At 53.7% G+C, this 15,833-nt stretch overlaps 2 non-coding genes across 2 annotated transcripts; both read left to right on the forward strand.

Annotated features, from left to right (window-relative positions):
* The first annotated feature begins 1,296 nt into the window (after positions 1–1,296).
* TRNAK-UUU (transfer RNA lysine (anticodon UUU)) lies at positions 1,297–1,369 on the forward strand. The gene has a single exon. It is a non-coding gene; the product is annotated as a tRNA-Lys (tRNA).
* Positions 1,370–2,788: 1,419 nt separating this feature from the next.
* On the forward strand, positions 2,789–2,861 carry TRNAK-UUU (transfer RNA lysine (anticodon UUU)). The gene has a single exon. It is a non-coding gene; the product is annotated as a tRNA-Lys (tRNA).
* The last annotated feature ends 12,972 nt before the right edge of the window (positions 2,862–15,833 follow it).

Genomic DNA, 15,833 nt, shown 5'->3' on the forward strand with positions numbered 1-15,833 from the left:
CTGAGGTGGCTGATGGTGGCAGAAGGGAGAGGAGATTAGGAGGGCCCCCCGCTTTCTCTCTTGTGTTCATCCACTCCCACCTTATGTCCTATGGGTTTTTCAGTGGAAAAGTGCTTGTAGGATGGTTTCAGCCACAATAGAGGCCGCCCTCACAGCATTGGCGGCCAGAGCAGCAAGGCCTGCCTTCGGCTTGATCCATACGGAGGTCAATGTACCTCTGGGTGATACAGGCCAATTTTAGGGATCTTCCTCTGAAGGTGAGCAACTGTCTCCAGAACTTACTGACAGGAGCTTTAAAGTGTTTGCAAATGGCACGGGTGCCCTTCAAGTACCGAGATATACAGTGGCGCCTCTTTCATGGGAAACTCTCATTCCATGCAAATGTGCAAGTCTGGCATGTGCAGAGCAAAGGCGGCCCAGGGGTGCTGTGTCATCTATGGACCATGTTCTGGTGGCCTGGCTTTCTTCTCGGCAGGTGTGGGGACTTCGGGCTCCATGATGGCAGTTGCCAGACTTGGTTGGACAGGATTATTTACAACTGGCCTTAGGCCTGTTCCTGGACAAATGAGGGCAAGCCACAGGGCACCAGCAGAACCCGCTGCAGTTGCAGCAAGGGTGCCCTTGGCAGGGGCCACCGTATAGTGGATGAGTGTCGTGGGATACACTGCACCTAATCAATGCCACAGCATTGTATCACCTTTGGCAGATCCACTGTCAGGAGCATCTTCAGCGACAAAGGCAGTTTCCTGCAGCAGTGGCTAACCGGGTTTTTGTCGCCGTTAAATGGCTGGCTGAGGTGGAAAAACACAGTGAGTCACCAGCAGAGCTGGGCGTGGGCTGGGCTTGCCTCTGGGACCTGGATGGGCCTTGATTCCGTCCTGCTGGTCTCTGAGGGCAGGGAAAGGATTTTACTGCGGCAAGTGGGAGCAGTTGTGTTTCGTGTTCAGGATTTGGTATGGGTTTCTCCAGGTTTCTCAAAAGCACACAGGGACCTTAGCAGGTGCTCTCAAGGGAGGACTGGCCCAGATACCATAAAGTGATGGGGATTGCATTTTCCTTTTTTTTGTATTTCCAATGGCATTTCTGTCTGTGATTTCGTTTTGCTTTGTATAACTGTGTTTTCTCCTGGGTCCAATATTTAGCTAAAAAAAGAAGGTCTCTGGGCGCCAGATGGAGGAGCAGGCTGGGACTAGGGCTGCTAAGAGAGTGAGACTAGCAGGTTTTCAGTATTGTTTCCTGCCCTCTTTTTCTTGACTAGTTTCTCTTCAGTACCAAACTTGCCCCTTTCCCATGTGAACCTGGCTAGCTCAGTTGGTAGAGCATCAGACTTTTAATTTGAGAATCCAGGGTTCAAGTCCCTGGTCAGGTGGAGGGATCTCTCCCCCTTTGATATCCCCGAAGAACTTCAGAAGGCATCTCTTCAGGACCCTCCTTGACCATACCTTTCTCTTTTCAGGACTTGGCCTTTCCTTGGAAGGGCCATTTACTGCCTGAGACTGAAGGGGTGACTTCCTCACATGCCCACTGGCCTCGCAGTCTGGAGGAAGAAAGGCCCCTGGGTCTACAGCAAAGCGCTGCATGTTGACTTGTTGAGCAAATGCAGGGCTGGCCAGAGAGGCCATAGAGACATTGAGCGAGGGAGGCAAAAAATTATCCGCACAGGGTCTTCCACACCGGAAGTCGTCAGAGCTAAATGTGCTCCTTGTCAGTTCCATGGTGTAAGGGCCAGCACTCAGGACTATGAATCCTGTCCTCTGAGTTCACATCTCAGTGGGACCTTGGAACAACTCATTTGCCACCTAACCGTGCTGGATGTTCCAAGGCTTTGTCTTGCTCTCTCAAATGGCGTGTGAGCCTGTCTTTTGCCCGCTACCTGTTGTGTCTTGAGCGCAAGAGGGGACGTTTGATTCAGAAGGCTGGCCGTGCCTGGATTCCTGTAGGTAGGGATGCAAGTTGCATTTCCTCTGAGTCCTGAAGCCTTGAGTGAGGGAGGCAAAAAATTCTCTGCACAAGGTCTTCCACACTGGAAGTCAGAAAAACTCAAGGTGTTCCCTGCTGGTCTCATGGTGTAAGGACCAGCATTCAGGCCTTTGAAATCTGTAATCCGAATTCAACTCTGGGTCGGACCTTGAGATAACTCATTTGCCACCTAACCCTATTAGATGCCCCAAGGGTTTGTCTTGCTCTCTCAAATGACGTGGGAGCCTGTCTTTTGCCCACTAGCTGTTGTGGCTCATGGGGTTTCTGGGGCCATTAAGTGGCTGGCCACGGTGGAAAAACACCATGAGTCAGCAACAGAGTGAAGGCTGGAGTGGGCTTGGCTCTGTGACCTGGATGGGCCTTGATTCCATCCTGCTGGTCTCTTATTGAGCGCATGAAAAGGGTTTTACTGCGGCAAGTAGGAGCAGTTGTGTTTCGTGTTCAGGCATTGGTATGGGTTCCTCCAGGTTTCTCGTAAGCACAGAGAGACCTTAGTGGGTGCTCTCAATGCAGGATTGGCCCAGATACCATAATGTGACGGGAATTGCATTTTCCTTTTTTTTTTTTTTTTTTTCGTATTTCCAATGACATTTCTATTTGTGATTTTGTTTTGCTTGTATAACTGTTTTCTCCTGGATCTGATCTTTAATTAAAAAAAGAAGAAGGTCTCAGGGCACCAGATGGAGGAGCAGGCTGGGTCTAGGAACTGCTAAGAGAGTGAGAGTAGGCAAGTTTTCTGTATTGTTTCCTGCCTTCTTTTTCTTGACTAGCTTCTCTTCTGCACCAAACTTGCCTCTTTTATGTGTGAGCCTGGCTAGCTTAGTTAGTAGTGCATCAGACTTTTAATCTGAGGGTCCAGGGTTCAAGTCCCTGGTCAGGCACAGGGGACCCTCTCTCCCCTTGTAATTTTCCCCAAGAACTTCAGAAGGGCATCTCTTGAGGACCCTCCTTTACTTTACTTTTTTATTTTCAGGACTTGGCCTTTCCTAGGAAGGGCCCTTTACTGCCTGGGACTGAAGGGGCAACTTCCTCCCATGTCCACTGGCCTCGCAGTCTGGATGAAGAAAGGCCTCTGGGCCTGCAGCAAAGAGCTGCGTGCTGACTTGTTGACCAAATGCAGGGCTGACCAGAGAGGCCATGAGTGAGGGAGGCAAAAAATTGTCCCAACAATGTCCTCTCTGCTGGAAGCCAACAAAGCCTGAGGGGTTCCCTGCTGGTCCCATGTTGTAAGGGCCAGCACTCAGGGCTTTGAATCCTGCAATCCAAGTTCAAGTCTCAGTGGGAGCTTGGGGTCCTTCGGTAGCCAGCTAACCCTATTGGGTTTTCCAAGGCTTCATCTTGCTCTCTCAAATGACATGGTGTGATGCAGCAGGGAGTGGGGTTGTTGACCTAGGAATGTGGCAGGGGAGTTTCACTGGGGATGGGAGACCTGAGAGCCTGTAACCTGAGCCAGAGGAGGAAGGGGAGGTAACACCTCTGCTCGGGAAACTGGACAAAGGCTGCAGGAGGGAGCCTGCTGGGGCGGGGGGTTGGTTTCAGTTTTGTGCTGGGTGGTGGGACACAGGGAACCCCAGGGCTGGAGTCTAAGTTCCCTGCCCCCCAGAGGGACTTGACTGAAGGGTCCTGGTTGTACCCACAAGCTCTGTTTTAGACTGTGTTCCTATTGTCCAATAAACCTTCCACTTTACTGGCTGGCTGAGAGTCACGGTGAATCCCAGGAAGAGGGGTGCAGGGCCCGGACTCCCCCACACTCCGTGACAACTGGTGGCAGCTGTGGGATGTACTGCACCCCGTGGACGACGCTTCCTGCAGTAAGTGACTGGGGAGCAGTAAAACGAAGGGGGATTGATGGGGACCAGGCGTGCTGAAGATTCAGAGAGAGACGGTTTCAGGGGGCGGTTAACCCCTGGGAGTGTGTGACTAGAGAGAAGGACTTTTGCAGTAACAGAGTCCCCTGGGGGATCGCAGCGAGTGGTCCCAGGGGTGGAGGAGTCTGCAGCTCGACCCTGGCAAAGAGGTGGTGACCTCAAGAAGGACTGGCACCCTAGGGGTTCTTCCTGGAAACCATGGAAAGCTGCACAGGCCTGGGAGTGGCCAGCAGGGAGATGTACGCTAAACGCCTTAAGAGTGACCTGGTGGAGCTGTGCAGGCAGAGGGGGCTGCACACTGGGAGCTCCACCAAGGAACAGCTGATTGCCCAGTTGGAGGAGAAGGATCGCTTGGATGACCCGATCCCTGTCCCTGAGGGAAGCCTCCTGGTGGACGCAGCGTGGGCCCTGGGGCCTGACCGGGCTAGGATGAGTTAGACTGCTGCCGAGGACATCCCAAGACCCTTCCTACCTATGCCTAGGAGAGGGGTTAGGGGAAGCCCAGCGAATACCAAGGGCACTGTGACCCCAGCAGCCAGCAGGGGATCCTCCCGGCAGAGCTCCCCATCCCTGGAGCAGAGGTGGCTGGAATGGGAGATGGAGATGAAAATGAGGGAGCTGGAGGATCATGAAAAGCAATGTCAGCATGAGCGGGAGGAGAAGGAGAGGCAACATCAGCATGAGCTGGAGCTGGCCAGGCTGAGGAGCAGTGGGGCCCCGGCTGCGGTGAGTGAGGGGGGACCCAAGACTGCAAGGAGCTTTGATAAGTGCTTCCTGGCCCAGCGGAAGGAGGGGGAGGATATAGATAGCTTCCTGATGGCCTTTGAGAATGCCTGCGAGATGCACAGGGTTGACCCTGCAGACAGGCTCCAGTTTCTCACCCCCTTACTGGACCCCAAAGCCATGGAGGTGTACAGCCGAATGAAAGGGGCGGAGGCAGGGAACTAAGAACTGTTCAAAAAGGCCCTGCTCTTTGAGTTTGGGCTGACCCCCGAGATGTACCTGAGTCAGCGTAAAACACCTGAGGTCACATACCTACAACCCATCAACCGAATGCAGGGATATGCCCGCAAGTGGACAGCTGGGGCCCAAGCTAAAGAGGACCCGCTTGACCTAATCATACTGGAGCAATTGTATGAACAGTGCCCTTCCGACCTGAGGCTACGGTTGGTGGACAAAAAGCTAGAGGGCAGCTGGCCGACGAGTTTGTGAACAGTCGGTCAGGGGGTAGCAGGGAGGAGTCCCAAAAGAACAGGCCCCCCGCGATGCAGAGAGAGAGTCACCATGGGACCTCCCAGGGGGAAATGTGGAGAACCCCCTCCCAAGGGGAATGCCTGGCGTCAGGACCATCCGACCCGCTCGAGGGGACCAACGTGACCTGAGCTGCTAACACTGTGGCCAGAGAGGCCACGTACGGACCCAGTGCCCCAGGCTCAGGGACAGACTGAGCAGACCCAACCTACCCAGGGTTAACTGGGTAGGGACCCAGCTAGATGAGGGGCAGACGGCCCAGGCAAGGGGGCTACCAGCTTACCACCTGCTCAGGAGGGAAGAGTACCCCAGGCCAGCTCCTCCGGAGGGCTGGATGCTCTGGACTCAGGGTTCTCGGTTTACAGGGTGGGCACAGGGCTGTCCCTGTGGAGCGAGTGCCTTGTTTCCCTGGAGGTGGATGGGAGGAAGGTCAATGGATACTGGGATATGGGCACAGAGGTGACGCTGGCCCGGCCTGAGGTGGTGGCCCCAGATCGGGTGGTGCCCAACACCTACCTGACCCTGATGGGGGTGGGCGGGACCCCACTCAAGGTGCCCGTGGCAAGGGTACACCTGAAATGGGGGGCCAAGGAGGGCCCCAAGGACGTGGGGGTGCACCACCATTTGCCCACCGTGGTTTTGATCGGGGGGACCTGGAGGACTGGCCAAGCAACCCCCAGAACGCCCTGGTTGTGACCCATAGCCAGAGCCGGCGAGGGGCACTGCGCCCTGACCTCGGGGAGGGTACCACACTGGAGGCGCAGGACCGTACCCTGGTGGGGAGGGAGGGCCGAGGGACATGGCTCAGAGAGGCTGTGGCATCAGACCCAGCCAGTGAGAGGGAACTGGGCCCCATCCTTTCCCCAGCCGCTGAGTTCCAGGCCGAGTTGAGGAAAGATCCCTCCTCGCAGAAGCTCAGGGACATGGCCGACCTCAGTGTGGTACGGACTATGAGGAGAGGTTGCCAGGAGAGGTTCCTGTGGGAGAAGGGGTTCCTGTATCGAGAATGGGCTCCCCCAAGGGAAGTGGAGTCCTGTGGGATCAGGAGGCAGCTGGTGGTCCCCCAGAAGTATCGTCGCAAGCTCCTGTATCTGGCCCATGACATCCCCCTTGCAGGGCACCAGGGAATCCGGCGCACCAGGCAGAGGTTGCTACAGAACTTTTACTGGCCTGGGGTCTTTACCATGGTCCGGCAGTATTGCCGATCCTGTGACCCCTGTCAGAGGGTGGGGAAGGCCCGGGACAAGGGGAAAGCGGCTTTGAGACCTTTGCCCATCATAGAGGAACCTTTCCAGAAGGTGGCCATGGACATCGTGGGGCCTCTCAGCAAGATGACCCAGTTGGGGAAGAAATACATTCTGGTGGTGGTAGATTTTGCCACCCGCTACCCCGAGGCAGTGCCCTTAGCTTCCATTGAAGCAGACACCATGGCAGATGCGCTCCTGACCATTTTCAGCCAAGTGGGATTCCCCAAGGAAGTCTTGACAGACCAAGGATCCAACTTCATGTCGGCCCTGCTCCGGTGCTTGTGGGAGAAATGTGGGGTCCCGCACAACTGGGCCTCAGCTTATCACCCCCAGTCCAATGGGCTGGTGGAGAGGTTCAATGGGACACTAAAGATGATGCTGAAAACCTTTATGAACCAGCACCAGCAGGATTGGGACAAGTACTTACCTCACTTGCTGTTCGCGTACAGGGAGGTACCCCAGGAGTCTACCGGATTTTCGCCTTTCGAACTGTTATATGGAAGGAGGGTAAGGGGCCCCCTGGACCTGATGAGAGACGAATGGGAGGGGAAGGCCACACCCAATGGAGAGTCAGTGGTGGAGTATGTCCTGATGTTCCGAGAGAGACTGGCTGAACTCATGGGCCTGGCCAGGGAGAATCTGGCCAGAGCCCAGAAGAAGCAGAATGCCTGGTATGACCACACGGCGCAGGCCCGTGCCTATGCCACCGGGGATCAGGTGATGATTCTCATCCCTGTGAGAAAGAACAAACTACAGGCCACCTGGGAGGGCCCTTTCAAGGTTGTCAAGCAGCTAACTGAGGTAAACTATGTGGTGGAGCTATCAAACTGGGCGCACCACCGCCGGGTGTACCATGTGAATATGATGAAGCCATATTATGCCAGGGGGAATGTGGTGTTGGCTGTGTGTGGACAGTGGGAGGAGCAGGGAGATGACCCTTTAGCAGATCTAGTCCCTGGGACCAGAGCTGGTTCCCCCCTGGAAACAATTCCCCTCTTGGATCAGCTAACCCCTGCCCAGCAAGCTGAGATCAGAGGGGTGCTGCATCCGTACCGACAGCTGTTTTCCAACCAGCCTGGACTCACTAATCTGACTGTCCACTGGCTGCAGACAGGATTGCACCCGCTGTTAAGATGCTCCCCCTTCTGAGTCACAGGGAAAACTGCTCAGGAGCTGGAAAGAGAGGTCCAGGACATGCTGGCTTTGGGGGTGATCCAGCCATCTGCCAGCCCTTGGGCCTCACTGGTGGTGCTGGTCCCCAAAAAGGACGAGTCGGTCTGGTTCTGTGTGGACTATCGGAAGCTCAGTGCCATCACTATATCTGATGCCTACCCCATGCCCAGGCCTGATGAGCTCCTAGACAAATTGGGAGGAGTTCCTGACCCTGCCGTTCGGCCTCAAGGGAGCCCTGGCCACCTTCCAGCGCCTGGTGGATCAGCTCCTGAGGGGGATGGAGAGTTTTGCTGTGGCGTACACTGATGACATCTGTGTCTTTAGCCAGACCTGGGAGGACCATGTGTCCCAGGTCAGACAAGTGCTGGACCGACGCCAGAAGGCTGGGCTGACTGTAAAAGCGGAGAAGTGCAAGGTGGGGATGGCTGAAGTATCCTACCTGGGCCATCGGGTGGGGAGTGGCCGCCTAAAGCCGGAACCAGCTAAGGTGGAGGTGATCAGAGACTGGCTCGCTCCCCACACCAAAAAGCAGGTCCAAGCCTTTATTGGGGTGGCAGGATACTATCGAAGGTTTGTGCCCCGCTTTAGTGCCATAGCTACCCCCATCACCGAGCTATGCAAGAAGGGGAAACCAGACAAGGTGGTCTGGACCAAGCAGTGCCAGGAGGGCGCTGAAGGAGGCTCTGGTCAGTGGCCCAGTTCTAGCAAACCCAGACTTTGACAAGCCCTTTATGGTGTTCACCGATGCCTCCGACACGGGACTGGGGGCGGTGTTAATGCAGGAGGATGGAAAGGGGGAGAGACACCCCATCATGTACCTGAGCAAGAAGTTGCTACCCAGAGAGCAACACTACATGGCCATCGAGAAGGAGTTCCTGGCCATGGTGTGGGCCCTCAAGAAACTAGAGCCATATCTCTTTGGGTAACACTTCACCGTGTACACTGACCACTCTCCCCTGACCTGGCTACACCAGATGAAAGGAGCCAATGCCAAATCCTGAGGTGGAGCCTGCTCCTGCGGGATTATGACATGGACGTGGTCCATGTGAAGGGAAGTGCCAACACGATAGTGGATGCGTTGTCCCGGAGAGGGGGCCCTGAACTTCTCCAGGTCACTGGTCAGAGTGACCCCGCTCAGTTCAGACTCGAAGAGGGGAGAGATGAGACGCAGTAGGGAGGGGGGAGTGTTGACCTGGGAATGTGGCAGGGGAGTTTCACTGGGGATGGGAGACCTGAGAATCTGTCACCTGAGCTGGGAGGGGGAGGTTACACCTCTGCCCGGGAAACTGGACAAAGGCTGCAGGAGGGAGCCTGCTGTGGGGGGTTTGGTTTCAGTTTGGTGCTGGGTGGTGGAACGCAGACAACCCCAGGGCTGGGGTCTAAGTTCCTTGCCCCCCAGAAGGACTTGCCTGAGGGGTCCTGGTTGTACCCACAAGCTCTGTTTTAGACTGTGTTCCTATTGTCCAATAAACCTTCCGCTTTACTGGCTGGTTGAGAGTCACGGTGAATCCCAGGAAGAGAGGTGCAGGGCCCGGACTCTCCCACACTCCGTGACACATGGGAGCCTGTCTTTTGCCCACTAGCTGTTGTGACTTGAGGGCAGGATGGGACATTTGATCCAGAAGGCTGGCCGTCCCTCAAGTCCTGTAGGTAGGGATGCGAGCTGAATTTCCTCTGAGCCCTGATGCTGGGCTGCAGCCTGGCCTAGGAGGCAGCTCTCTTGGTTGACCTACTGGCCCAAAGACACTTGGGCAGCATTGGTGTTCCCCAGGAATGCTGAAGGGCTGGCCTAAGGGAGGGAGGCTTAATACTCCTCCCTGTCAGTCGGGGTGGAAGAGGAGGGCTGCAAGAGTGGGCAGGTTGATGAGCTGGGCCTTCTAGTGTTCAGTTGGTGACAAGGTGAGGAGCTGCCGGCCTGTGAGGAACAGCTCGGCTGGTGCCATAAGTGGATCTTGTCATTACCCCTGAAGGTTGTCATGCTTAAGAACTATCTTTTGGCCACAGGGAATTTCCTCAGCCATGTATTTCCCCCTGCTCCACAAGTGCTGCTGAGACCGAACATGATGGCCTTCCACTTCTTGTGGGGCAATAGGATGTCCCTAGCTAGTCAGGAGAAGTGTGGCCTTTCTGCCGTATTAGAAGGAGGGGTTGGGCACGGTGGGCTTTGAAGCCTTTTATGGCTCTACTTTTTTTGTTTTTCAGTTTTCAGTGGGTGGCTGAGCTGGAGGGCAGGCCAGGTCCGAGGGGAATGGCTGGGGAACCACAAAGAACACAACCGACTCTTTCAATCTGGCCATATTGTTTTCAAGCCTGCTGGGTGCAGCACCAGGTATGGGATGGCCGACAGTGGCGGAAGGGGGAGGAAATTAGGAGGGCCCCCTCCTCTCTCTCGTGTTCATCCACTCCCACCTTACGTCCTATGGGATTTGCAGTGGGTGTCTAGGTGGAACGTGCTGGCAGGATGGTTTCAGCGACAACAGTGGCTGCCCTCACAGCAGCATCAGCCACAGCAGCGAGGCCGCCCTTCGGCTTGGTCTGTGACGAGAGTGAGAGTAGCGGTTTTTCTGTAGTCTTTCCCCCTCTCTTTTTCTTGACAACAACAGCTTGGCCATTTGGCATCCAGGCCTGGCTAGCTCAGATGATAGAGCATCAGACTTTTAGTCTGAGGGTCCAGTGTTCACATCCCTGGTTAGGCAGATGGAGCTTCTTCCTGTGTGGTATTCTCCAAGATCTTCAGAAGGTATGTTCTTCCTTCCTTTTCAGGACTTGGCCTTTCCTAAGAAGGGCCCTTTACTGCCTGGGACTGAAGGGGCTCCCTCCTCATATGTCCACTGGCCTTGCAGTCTGGAGGAAGAAAGGCCTCTGGGCCTGGAGCAAAGCGCTACGGGCCGACTTGTGGACCAAATGCAGGGCTGGCCAGAGAGGCCTTGAATGAAGGATGCACAAAATTGTCCCAACAATGTCCTCCCTGCTAGAAGAGGTCGAGGGGTTTCATGGCAGTTCCACGGTGTAAGGGCCAGCATTTAGGGCTTTGAATCTTGCAATTCAAGTTTAAGTCTCGGTGGGACCTTGGGATCCCTTGCTTGCCACCTATCCCTGGTGGGTGTTCCAGTCTCATTACTGTCTGTGATTTAATTTTGCTTTGTATAATTGTGTTTTCTACTGGCTCTGATATTTTAATAAATAAAAAGCAGAAAGCAAGCTGGGGCCTGAGTTGTCAGGAGACTAGGGGGAAGAGAGTGGAATTGGTGGAGCTGGGGAGTGGAGCACTAGGAGCTGTTCACACCGCCTTGGGGGCACTTGTGGGGACTGAGCTCTCTTTGGGGAGGGGTAGCGGTGGGCCCCTAGGTGTTGGAAAGCTACAGTCAGGGGGATTATTCACCCAGCTAAGGAAATGCCCTTATGGGGGGAGCACTGACCCAGCGGTGAGCAGTACCTCTTGGTCAGCCCCACAGTGTCCTTGGACCCAACTTGAGACTGGCGCCACTTGCAGGTGTCCGAGCAGAGGGAGCCACTCGAGCGGCAGATGTCAGGGGATTAGTCGCCATCCCCCTTTTCAAGCCTGTGGTGAAGACGGTGACCATATTTTTCCTCACAGATGTGGTATGGGAGGAGGATGTTTTCACCTGGCTGGAGCGTTATGCCCTCCTGCACCCACACGGCCTTCACACACACTCAGAAATGAAAAAAAAAACAAGGCCAGTTTTGCAGACATTTCCATAATCAGGCCTTAGGGTTGAAGAGCTGTGCTCTAACAGCAGGGGCCTCCTCAAAAAGAAAAGGGGCCTCAGCAGCCATAAAAATAGTTATTTGAAACAAATTCCCAGAAAAGCTATCATTATTGAGACATCTCCTGACCAATGTGATATCTTTGCTTTGCAAACAAAAGAACTGGGACACTCAGGGTATGTCTACACTATGGAATAAGGTCGAATTTATAGAAGTCGTTTTTTTAGAAATCGGTTTTATATATTCGCGTGTGTGTGTCCCCACAGAAAATGCTCTAAGTGCATTAAGTGCATTAACTCGGTGGAGTGCTTCCACAGTACCGAGGCTAGAGTTGACTTTCGGAGCGTTGCACTGTGGGTAGCTATCCCACAGTTCCCGCATTCTCGGCTGCCCATTGGAATTCTGGGTTGAGATCCCAATGCCTGATGGGGCTAAAACATTGTCGCGGGTGGTTCTGGATACATATCGTCAGGCCCCCCTTCCCTCTCTCCCTCCCTCCCTCCGTGAAAGCAGCAGCAGACAATCATTTCGCGCCTTTTTTCTTGAGTTACCTGTGCAGATGCCATACCACGGCAAGCATGGAGCCCGCTCAGGTAACCATCACCGTATGTCTCCTGGGTGCTGGCAGACATGGTACTGCATTGCTACACAGCAGCAGCAACCCCTTGCCTTGTGGCAGCAGACGGTGCAGTAGGATTAGTAACTGTCATCGTCTTGTCCGAGGTGCTCCTGGCCTCATCAGCCAGGAGTGCCTGGGCAGACATGGGTGCAGGGACTATATTAGAAGTGACTTGACCAGGTCATTCTCTTTAGGCCTGCAGTCAGTCCTATTGAACCATCTTATGGTGAGCAGGCAGGCAATACGGATTGCTAGCAGTCCTACTGTACCATCTTCTGCCAGGCAGGCAAGAGATGTGGATGGCTTGCAGTCCTTCTGCACCGTCTGCTGCCAGCCAAAGATGTAAAAGATAGATGGAATGGATCAAAACAAGAAATAGACCAGATTTGTTTTGTACTCATTTGCTTCTCCCCCTCCCCCATCTAGGGGACTCATTCCTCTAGGTCACACTGCAGTCACTCACAGAGAAGGTGCAGTGAGGTAAATCTAGCCATGTATCAATCAGAGGCCAGACCGACCTGCTTGTTCCAATAAGAACAATTACTTAGGTGCACCATTTCTTATTGGAACCCTCCGTGAAGTCCTGCCTGAAATACTCATTGATGTAAAGCCACCCCCTTTGTTGATTTTAATTCCCTGTAAGCCAACCCTGTAAACCATGTCGTCAGTCGCCCCTCCCTCCATCAGAGCAATGGCAGACAATTGTTCCGCACCTTTTTTCTGTGCGGACGCCATACCAAGGCAAGCAAGGAGGCCGCTCAGCTCACTTTGGCAATTAGGAGCACATTAAACACCACATGCATTATCCAGCAGCATATGCAGCACCAGAACCTGGCAGAGCGATACCGGGCGAGGAGGCGACGTCAGCGTGGTCACGTGAGTGATCAGGACATGGACACAGATTTCTCTCAAAGCATGGGCCCTGCCAATGCATGCATCATGGTGCTAATGGGGCAGGTTCATGCTGTGGAATGCTGATTCTGGGCTCGGGAAACAAGCACAGACTGGTGGGACCGCATAGTGTTGCAGGTCTGGGACAATTCCCAGTGGCTGCGAAACTTTCGCATGCGTAAGGGCACTTTTATGGAACTTTGTGCCTTGCTTTCCCCTGCCCTGAAGCACATGAATACCAAGATGAGAGCAGCCCTCACAGTTGAGAAGCAAGTGGCGATAGCCCTGTGGAAGCTTGCAATGCCAGACAGCTACCGGTCAGTTGGGAATCAATTTGGAGTGGGCAAATCTACTGTGGTGGCTGCTGTGATGCAAGTTGCCCACGCAATCAAAGATCTGCTGATATCAAGGGTAGTGACCCTGGGAAATGTGCAGGTCATAGTGGATGGCTTTGCTGCAATGGGAGTCCCTAACTGTGGTGGGGCCATAGACGGAACCCGTATCCCTATCTTGGCACTGGAGCACCAAGCCGGTGAGTACATAAACCTCAAGGGGTACTTTTCAATAGCCCTGCAAGCTCTGGTGAATCACAAGGGACGTTTCACCAACATCAACGTGGGATGGCCGGGAAAGGTACATGACGCTCGCATCTTCAGGAACTCTGGTCTGTTTCAAAAGCTGCAAAAAGGGACTTTATTCCCAGACCAGAAAATAACTGTTGGGGATGTTGAAATGCTTATAGTTATCCTTGGGGACCCAGCCTACCCCTTAATGCCATGGCTCATGAAGCCATACACAGGCAGCCTGGACAGTAGTCAGGAGCTGTTCAACTACAGGCTGAGCAAGTGCAGAATGGTGGTAGAATGTGCATTTGGATGTTTAAAGGCGCGCTGGCACAGTTTACTGACTCATTTAGACCTCAGCGAAACCAATATTCCCACTGTTATTACTGCTTGCTGTGTGCCCCACAATATCTGTGACAGTAAGGGGGAGATGTTTATGGCGGCGTGGGAGGTTGAGGCAAATTGCCTGGCTGCTGGTTATGCGCAGCCAGACACCAGGGCGGTTAGAAGATCACAGGAGGGCGCGGTACGCATCAGAGAAGCTTTGAAAACCAGTTTCATGACTGGACAGGCCACGGTGTGAAGTTCTGTTTGTTTCTCCTTGATGAACCCCCCCGCCTCTTGGTTCACTCTACTTCCCTGTAAGCCAACCACCCTCCCCTCCTCCCTTCGATCCCCGCTTGCAGAGGCAATAAAGTCATTGTTGCTTCACATTCATGCATTCTTTATTCATTCATCACACAAATAGGGGGATGACTACCAAGGTAGCCGAAGAGGGGTGGTGGAGGAGGGAAGGAAAATGCCACACAGCACTTTTAAAAGTTTACAACTTTAAAATTTATTGAAAGCCAGCCTTCTGTTTTTTGGGCAATCCTCTGTGGTGGAGTGGCTGGTTGGCCGGAGGCCCCCCCACCGCGTTCTTGCTCGTCTGGGTGTGGAGGCTATGGAACTTGGGGAGGAGGGTGGTTGGTTACACAGGGGCTGTAGTGACAGTCTGTGCTCCAGCTGCCTTTCCTGCAGCTCAACCATACACTGGAGCATACTGGTTTGATCCTCCAGCAGCCTCAGCATTGAATCCTGCCTCCTCTCATCACGCTGCCACCACATTTGAGCTTCAGCCCTGTCTTCAGCCCACCACTTGCTCTTTTCAGCCCGCCACTTACTCTCTTCAGCCCGCCACCTCTCCTCCCAGTCATTTTGTGCTTTCCTGCACTCTGACATTATTTGCTTCCATGCTTTCGTCTGTGCTCTGTCAGTGTGGGAGGACAGCATGAGCTCAGAGAACATTTCATCACGAGTGCGTTATTTTTTCTTTCTAATCTTCACTAGCCTCTGGGAAGGAGAAGATCCTGTGATCATTGAAACACATGCAGCTGGTGGAGGAAAAAAAAAGGGACAGCGGTATTTTAAAAGACACATTTTATAAAACAGTGGCTACACTCTTTCAGGGTAAACCTTGCTGTTAACATTACATACATAGCACATGTGCTTTCATTACAAGGTCGCATTTTGCCTCCCCCCACTGCATGGCTACCCCCTCAACCCTCCCCCCTCCCCGTGGCTAACAGCGGGGAACATTTCTGTTCAGCCACAGGCAAACAGCCCAGAAGGAACGGGCACCTCTGAGTGTCCCCTGAAGAAAAGCACCCTATTTCAACCAGGTGACCATGAATGATATCTCACTCTCCTGAGGATAACACAGAGAGATAAAGAACGGATGTTGTTTGAACGCTAGCAAACATACACTGCAATGCTTTGTTGTGCAATGATTCCTGACTACGTGTTACTGACCTGGAGTGGTAAAGTGTCCTACCATGGAAGACGCAATAAGGCTGCCCTCCCCAGAAACCTTTTGCAAAGGCTTTGGGAGTACATCCAGGAGAGCTGCGAATGCCAGGGCAAATTAATCCTTTCATATGCTTGCTTTTAAACCATGTATAGTATTTTAAAAGGTACACTCACCAGAGGTCCCTTCTCCGCATGGCAGGTCCAGAAGGCAGCCTTGGGTGGGTTCAGGGGGTACTGGCTCCAGGTCCAGGGTGAGAAACAGTTCCTGGCTGTCGGGAAAACCGGTTTCTCCACTTGCTTGCTGTGAGCTATCTACAACCTCCTCCTCACCATCATCTTCTTTGTCCCCAAAACCTGCTTCTGTGTTGCCTCCATCTCCATTGAAGGAGTCAAACAACACGGCTGGGGTAGTGGTGGCTGAACCCCCTAAAATGGCATGCAGCTCATCATAGAAGCGGCATGTTTGGGGCTCTGACCCCGAGCGGCCATTCACCTCTCTGGTTTTCTGGTAGGCTTGCCTCAGCTCCTTAAGTTTCACGTGGCAGTGCTTTGGGTCCCTGTTATGGCCTCTGTCCTTCATGCCCTGGGAGATTTTGACAAAGGTTTTGGCATTTCGAAAACTGGAATGGAGTTCTGATAGCACGGATTCCTCTCCCCATACAGCGATCAGATCCCGTACCTCCCGTTCAGTCCATGCTGGAGCTCTTTTGCAATTCTGGGACTC

This window comes from Eretmochelys imbricata, chromosome 28, assembly GCF_965152235.1.
Source record: "Eretmochelys imbricata isolate rEreImb1 chromosome 28, rEreImb1.hap1, whole genome shotgun sequence".
Lineage (NCBI taxonomy): Eukaryota > Metazoa > Chordata > Testudines > Cheloniidae > Eretmochelys > Eretmochelys imbricata.